Raw genomic sequence first — 7080 nt, 5'->3', positions numbered from 1 at the left:
AAAAGAGCATTTGTCATGGGAGATTTTAAACTAATTGTAAAACAAATTGATGGTGTATATATGACAAAGGACCCTAGATTATGTTTCTATAGGGGAACTATGGTAGAAATACTTAACACTTTCCTAGAATCAAGCCTTGCAGTAATTCCTAGAAAACATAACATGCAAGCCCATAGTTATTATATACATATTTGGGCACTGCAACCCTAATCACATATGTCCATAAACCAAGGGCTTCTAAACCCCTAAAATTGTTGTTTCATACCCTAAAGGAACAAGGTCAGCTAATTACATCATTTCCCAGAAGTTCTCCCTGAAAAACTGCTCAGAACCGGTCAAGACTGGACCATACATATTGCTCCATGTTGAGCGTGTGATGCATCTCACCTCTTACACAAGGGGGGTGCAATGCATATTGAAAATCCCTTTTGTAGGGTGCGATGAGCAAGAGCAGACAAATGGAAAAGGTAGTTTGCTATTTGGAAACTCAAAGAATCTTCTATAAATTGCTCATATGACACTTGCCTCTCTGAATTCACCCAGGGATGAGTAAAAGATCATGACATCTCCAAGTGGAACTAAGAACTATCAGTGAAATGACACTAATCAAAATCCCAGAAGCTTACTCACTCTCCTACAAACATCTATATATGGATCCCTCATCCTAGAGATCCAAAGGTTGTAATTTTGTAATTTGTAAGGAAGTGTTGTTGGTTTCTCTTTGAGACATTGTATTGTTGGGTGATCTTGCTTTGTATGAGGTGAAGAGGGATTTCATGATGGGACTATGATGTCGGATCAGACAGCTTAGTTGTAATCCTCTCTTCTAATACTTCTATCAATAAAGCTATTTGAGTTTTCCTCCATATACTTGTGTATCTCTGAATCTTGTATTTGTATATGCATTTGTACGGTTAATGTACATCTGATCCTATATTGTTTATGGTTATAGATCTCTATGCTTTGATGGTATTTTGCTGCTTTGACTCTACAGGTGTTCTTTGAAGTGGGACAAGTGAGAAAGGAGTGGTGAAAGCTCTATCAAGCGAGGGAGAGAACAAGCAAGGAGACTAGCGAAAGACTGAGGTTGGTACTCTCTGCTTCTCTCTCAACTATCTCCCATAAAGGAAAATACAAGTAACTTTAGTTTGTTTATTTCTAAGATAGCTACTCGTCTTAGTGGGACTAGTAGCTTTGAATGGACACTAGTTTTCCCGATAAAAAAATGGCGAGTCCACTAGGGACTGAATATTTTGTTTGTTTTGTTACTGTTGTTTGCTTTATAAACTATAGACGAAGCCTGAAGTTAAGCCAACTAGCCTTCAAACTGCTTTTGCTATGCAACTGCAAAGTATATCAACACTTCTTCAGTCAATCTTTGAGTTGGTTTATGAACTAAACATTTGACTTGCAAACATCCTAAGTGACTTGGTGGTAGCTGAAATAACCTCATTAGATCAGCCCCTATACTTTGTGATTATTGTCTATCATTAGCTCAGCCTAAACCCCTAAACTTAGCTGCAAACTGTGAGTGAAAACCAAGCTCAGTCTCATCCTTGGACCATCACATTGTCTCTCATTGGAAATCTGGATGCATTGCTCTCTCGTGTGTTGTAGGTGTGATGAATCCATGTTTCCTTATGTTACAGGTGTGATGTTTGAGTAAGACTGTTTCCACCTCCAGATTTTGGTTTTTTCTTCATTGTCTTCAGCTTTATTCAATAGTTTTTTTGTCTATGATCAATATATCACTGTTGAAACCATCTTCCTTTGCATTATTCAGCCTCCATTGATAAGGAACTGTGAATTTTTTTATGTATTTTTCATCATTTACAGTCCTCATTTGCAAATAGTAGCTTAATCAAACTGTCGTCTTTTGATTTGAAAGTGTCGCAACTGTTGTTTTCAGTCAAGAAAACAAGTGTCGTAAAGTATTCTTCTTTTAGATATTCGATTACACTTTTTCCATTGTATTTGATTTGAATCATTAGTATCTCAAGTGTCGAAAGCAATTTTAAAATCAAAATCGCAAAGTGTCGTCTTAGTCTTCCTTTCGTTTTTTGAAGAAAAAATTGTCAGTATTGTTGCTTTGAAAAAAATGGTTCAGATCTGTACTTAGTTTTCTTTTTTTCATTCTCACATAAAGGAAACTGAAAAACAAACACATACAAGTGAATTTTCATTTAGATTACATGCAGTAATTGATTTAGAAAAAGTGCGTCTAGTGTGTGCTCTCTGCTCTATGTTGAAAGAATTTTACTTCTCCTTCCTTAATAGCTAGGATTTTCATTGCTGAAAGAAAGTAAATGATTGTTTATCATCTTAGATTGCACATTTAGGAATTGTATATCTACATCATGCGGTGAACCTTAAAGGAAAACTTCTTAAGAAAGATCAACTATAAAATAAACCTTAATGAACATAAAAAAGCTTTGGAACCTAATGCAAAACATCTAGAAGTCTAGGCTAGAGACGTATTCCAGCGTCATAAAGCCTGGTAACTATCGATTTCATCATAGGTTGGGTGATTCCTCCTCTTTGATACGACAAGTGCTAGTAGGGGCTTGTGCTCCCACGTACCATCGAGTATATATTGGGAGACAACAGTAGGCTTATCCTTTATCCTTAGGAAGCCGTGTCTGCCACCCTATCGATTGCAATGCACTAAACACAACATTTGGGAAGATTGATTGTCGTACCGTAAAAATTATTCTGCAATTTTTCGATTGGTTTGGTAATCCCTCTGTCTAGATTTCAAGAGTAGTCACTTTCATTCCTTTTCAGACTCCTTAAAAGAAAAGGTCCATCTGAGCACTTGTCACTTCAGGCGCATTAAGAATTGAAGGCGAATAGAGTCATCTTTAGATTTTTCTCGACTCTTAAAAATTGAAAAAGTAAGTGTGTCAAAGCGTCATAAAGTTTATTTTAATCGGAATAACATCACTATTCCCTCGTTGGTCTTAGGTTGAGAAAATGGAGTCTACCAATTGAGGATTTCCCATTTGGGTAAATCCTAGTCCTTTCTCCTCTTGGGGAGATGTTGGTGCTCCACACATGGCTACATTGTCCCTTCCAGGACTCACAATTGGCCTACCAGTATGGATTTTCTCGACCTATGTCATTCAAAACACCACAAATCCTCAGCAATCAAATCAGCGATTATATGATGCTGAAGTTGCTCCCCCACCTTCTACTTCATTTGTTTCTCCCTCTCCTTCTTCCCTTTCGCTTGGTGAAGCTAGTAATACTAAAAACCAAGTAACTAAGAAGAAGAAGAAAGGGAAGGAGAAGAAGAAGAAGAAGCCAACAATGATAGGGAGAAACCATATGTCATCTTGTGAAAATCCACACGTTGTACCTTACAAACCTAAATCTCCATGTCATTTGCAAGAGAAACCATTATCATTGAGATTCATCCATGCATCCCACAGATCCTAAGGGACTGGTCTCCCTGCTTGCACAATTCGGTGTCTTCAACCTCTGACGATCACATTGAGAGCACACCATCAACTAGTGAAAATGAAGTCCATGGACAGAAAGGAAGATTTAGATTTCCTTGTAGGCTGTGTGAAGGCAATCATGCCCTCCACCGTTGTCCCTTCTTGGACGAAGCTAAAAGAGCCTTGGATAACTGTCCTGCTTCACTACAGTGACTTCCTCCTGGATACAAGAAACTCTTGCCGAGTCCATCACTAGTTGAAAATCTGACTGACACACCATTGTTGTCGGTCAAAGAACCTATCATTGAAGATAAACCCTCTGAGTCCACACTGGACCAAATTCAACAGGTCGAGACGGCAGTCAACCTAGTCTTGTCTTCAGAAGATCCACCTTCAGATGATACAGTCACCAAAGAGGATGAGAACGACACCGTTCAAATTCTTTTCATTAACATAGAATCCGATGAACATGGGGGCAATCTACTTGTTCCTTTACCATAGGAAGGAAGTTCATCAGAGATTTATCCGGCCGTTTATTCAGTCCCTCCTCCAAGAAATCTAGTCATTTCCTTCGATTGGAATCTACTAGGGAGACCCCACCTACCATCTAATGTACCATTCTGAATCATAGTACAAGCTTACAGAATGATCATGGTTGGTACTATCATAAATGAAGGGACTTCTGTGAGTATCCTTTCCTCAACTGCTTGGGAAGTGCTTGGTTCACTATCGCTTCTGCCTGAGATTCAAAATCTAATAGGCTTCAACAAAGGAACTAGTTGACTATTAAGGATCGTTCCAAATTTTCCTATAACTTTGAGAAGGGAAATCATTCATCTAAACGTGATTATAGTCCAAGGGCCTCTAGATTACAATCTACTCCTTGGGTGTGACTACATTTACAGCATGGGAGCTATTGTTTCCTCACTCTTTCGAGTGATGTGTTTTCCGCATGAAGGCAAAGTGGTCTACCTAGTTGACCAGATTTCATTCCCTGGTTCAAACACAGCTACTAGTCAAATGCCATCCCTAACTAGTCTTTTTGCACAAGGAATGTCTCATCAATCTCCAGTCCTTCCAACTGATGATTGCAAGTGATTCGGTGATTGTGACTAAACCCAGGGAGCATGCGCCCTGGTCTGATCGCCTCTACTTCTCCTTATACCTAGATGAATGCAAACCTTTTTGCATGCAAGTGAAAAACAACTTTTTATTTTCTTAGTTTATAGGCTCTCAACCCTTTAACCTCATAGGTTGGTCATTCCTATCTTGCATACAAAATGCTCTGGAGCAAAGTTTTGCATAGGGCAATCTCCCTAGAAAATGAACTGACTAATGAGAGACATCCTTACTATACGATTGGCATGAGTAGGTTTACGTGAAGTTCAAGCTCGTTAAAAAATAAACCTAGCAATGAGCACATGTTTCCCCAGAGTTTAAGCTCATTAAAAAATGAACACACCTTCAGTAAATAATATTTGTGATCGCATAACTATCAGCTTTTGAACCTTGGTCGTGTTCTTACCATCACCTCCACTCTTTTTTAGCCGATCATACGTCTCCATTTGATTGTTTACCCATTTTGACGAACAGCTATGACGAGTGATTCTATTAGCCACCTTCTTTATAATGTCGTGATTGAAAAGTTCCAAACCTTACCTGGAACCAGTTGCTATCCAGAAACATCACTCGTTCCTCAAAAAACGAGTCTCCTTTAAGCTCTTTTCATCTGACTTGTAAAATATGAAACGATTTATGAGCAATTGGCCTCTCTAGCTCGTTAAAGTCATAGGAAGTGCCATCCCTCCTCTATATTTTAATATTTTTGGAGTTGAGGGATCATTATACAAAAAGATCGAGCGTTTGTCTTCTTCGGCTCGTTAAAACTATCGAAAAGTCATCTCTTTCGTATTTTTTATACTTTTTTGGACTTAAGGGATTATATTATGAAAAAGGACTACTAGAGTTTCCTTTCTGTCTCTTTTTAGACTCTCTAAAATTGAAAAGGAATGAGTTATCTTTGTCGTTAAACTCGTTAAAATGATAGCGACAAACTTGTCCATGCAGACAAGAGCGAGTTTCATTGTCGCTAGGCTCGTTAAAACATAGCGATAGGTTTACCCAAAGGGAAAATTATAGAACAGGCATATGTTATCCTCCTCAAGCTTGACAAAAATAAAGAGGTCCTAGTCAGCAATGATTGGGGAAAAAGGGAAGAAAACTCGAATAGCTTCATTGGTAGCAGGTCGCTCACGAACATGACACTTTCACTCCATCACCATGATTGAGTTAGGTTGGGTTATTCCGTTCACCGGTCATATCACCATTAGTCCTCCATACCATCCATTTTGGGGTTAACACTACCAATCCATTTCAGTGTCACCGATATGTTCAAGAGAAGTTGCTCAGAGAATTCACGAACCCAGCTAACGCCCCATCCGCTGCAATACCTTCACTCTCCATTTTTCATGACTGCGATCCCGAACCTTGTATCATCAGATCGTTTTCACCTCCACAAAATCATTTGCCCCATTCCGTGTTGTAGATGTGGGATTCATTAAGGCCCTCCTACAACGGGTCACTTCTTGTTGACATTAGCTCATTATCCAAGAAGTTGACTTAGGAACAACCCTTTTAGTACTTTGAAGCTTACATGCCTCAATGGCAAGTTTCTCACTTCCGGCGACAGGTTTACATCAATGGCCTTTGACAGAAAGATTTTGCGTGGTCTTCGACATCGACTCATGTATTCACACCACGTGAATTGTACTGCAGTACCTTGAGGGTCATCATCATTATCAGTGATTCCTCTCGTGCTTGTTAACAACTTAAATCATTGGTTTCTAATCAGGTGATGTCTTTCCATGTTCGACATGAGAACATCTTTTCACATGGATCGACTTGTACTTCGGGCGAAGATTGAACAAGTTTGAAGACCCTGGATCTAGTTTCATCCATCTGGTCTACGATATATTCAGGAAAATAAAAACATCAAATGTACATCATATCTGAACAGATAATCATCCAAAATAAGGGATGATGGCTCTACCAGAATCATCAGTCTTCCACACAAATGATTGTCTGTCTTATGTACATGAAAATGAATTTATAAAGCTGAGCATGGGAATTCCCACCTCAGTTAGATCATGAAAATATTTTGAAGATAATGTATTGTATTGTATCTTATTATAGGTCACCTTCCATTTTGAAAAACCTTAGATCCTCATGATAAAGCATTTCAACCAACATCAAAAGATTTACGACCTCATGATTTAGGGGACAACTGTTATAGACATATTTGGGTACTACAACCCCAATCAAATATGTCCATAAACTATGGGCTTCTAAACTCCTAAAAGTGTTGTTTCATACCCTAAAGGAAGAAGGTTAGCTGATTACATCATTTCCTAGAAGTTCTCCATGAAAAACTGCTGAAAACGGGTCAAAACTGGACAATAAAGATTTCTCCATGCTGAGGGTGCGATGCATCTCACCTGTTACACATGGGGGGTGCGATGCATACCAAAAATCCCTTATATAGGGTGTGATGAGCGAGAGTAGACAAATGGAAAAGGTAGATTGCTAGGTGGAAACTCAAAGAATCTTCTAGAAACTCCTCATATGACACTTGCCTCTCTGA

Source organism: Pinus tabuliformis, chromosome 9 (genome assembly GCF_031772625.1).
Source record: "Pinus tabuliformis cultivar Carrire ecotype Pingquan chromosome 9, CPIR1, whole genome shotgun sequence".
Taxonomy (NCBI): domain Eukaryota; kingdom Viridiplantae; phylum Streptophyta; class Pinopsida; order Pinales; family Pinaceae; genus Pinus; species Pinus tabuliformis.
Note: the sequence above shows the minus strand (reverse complement) of the source record.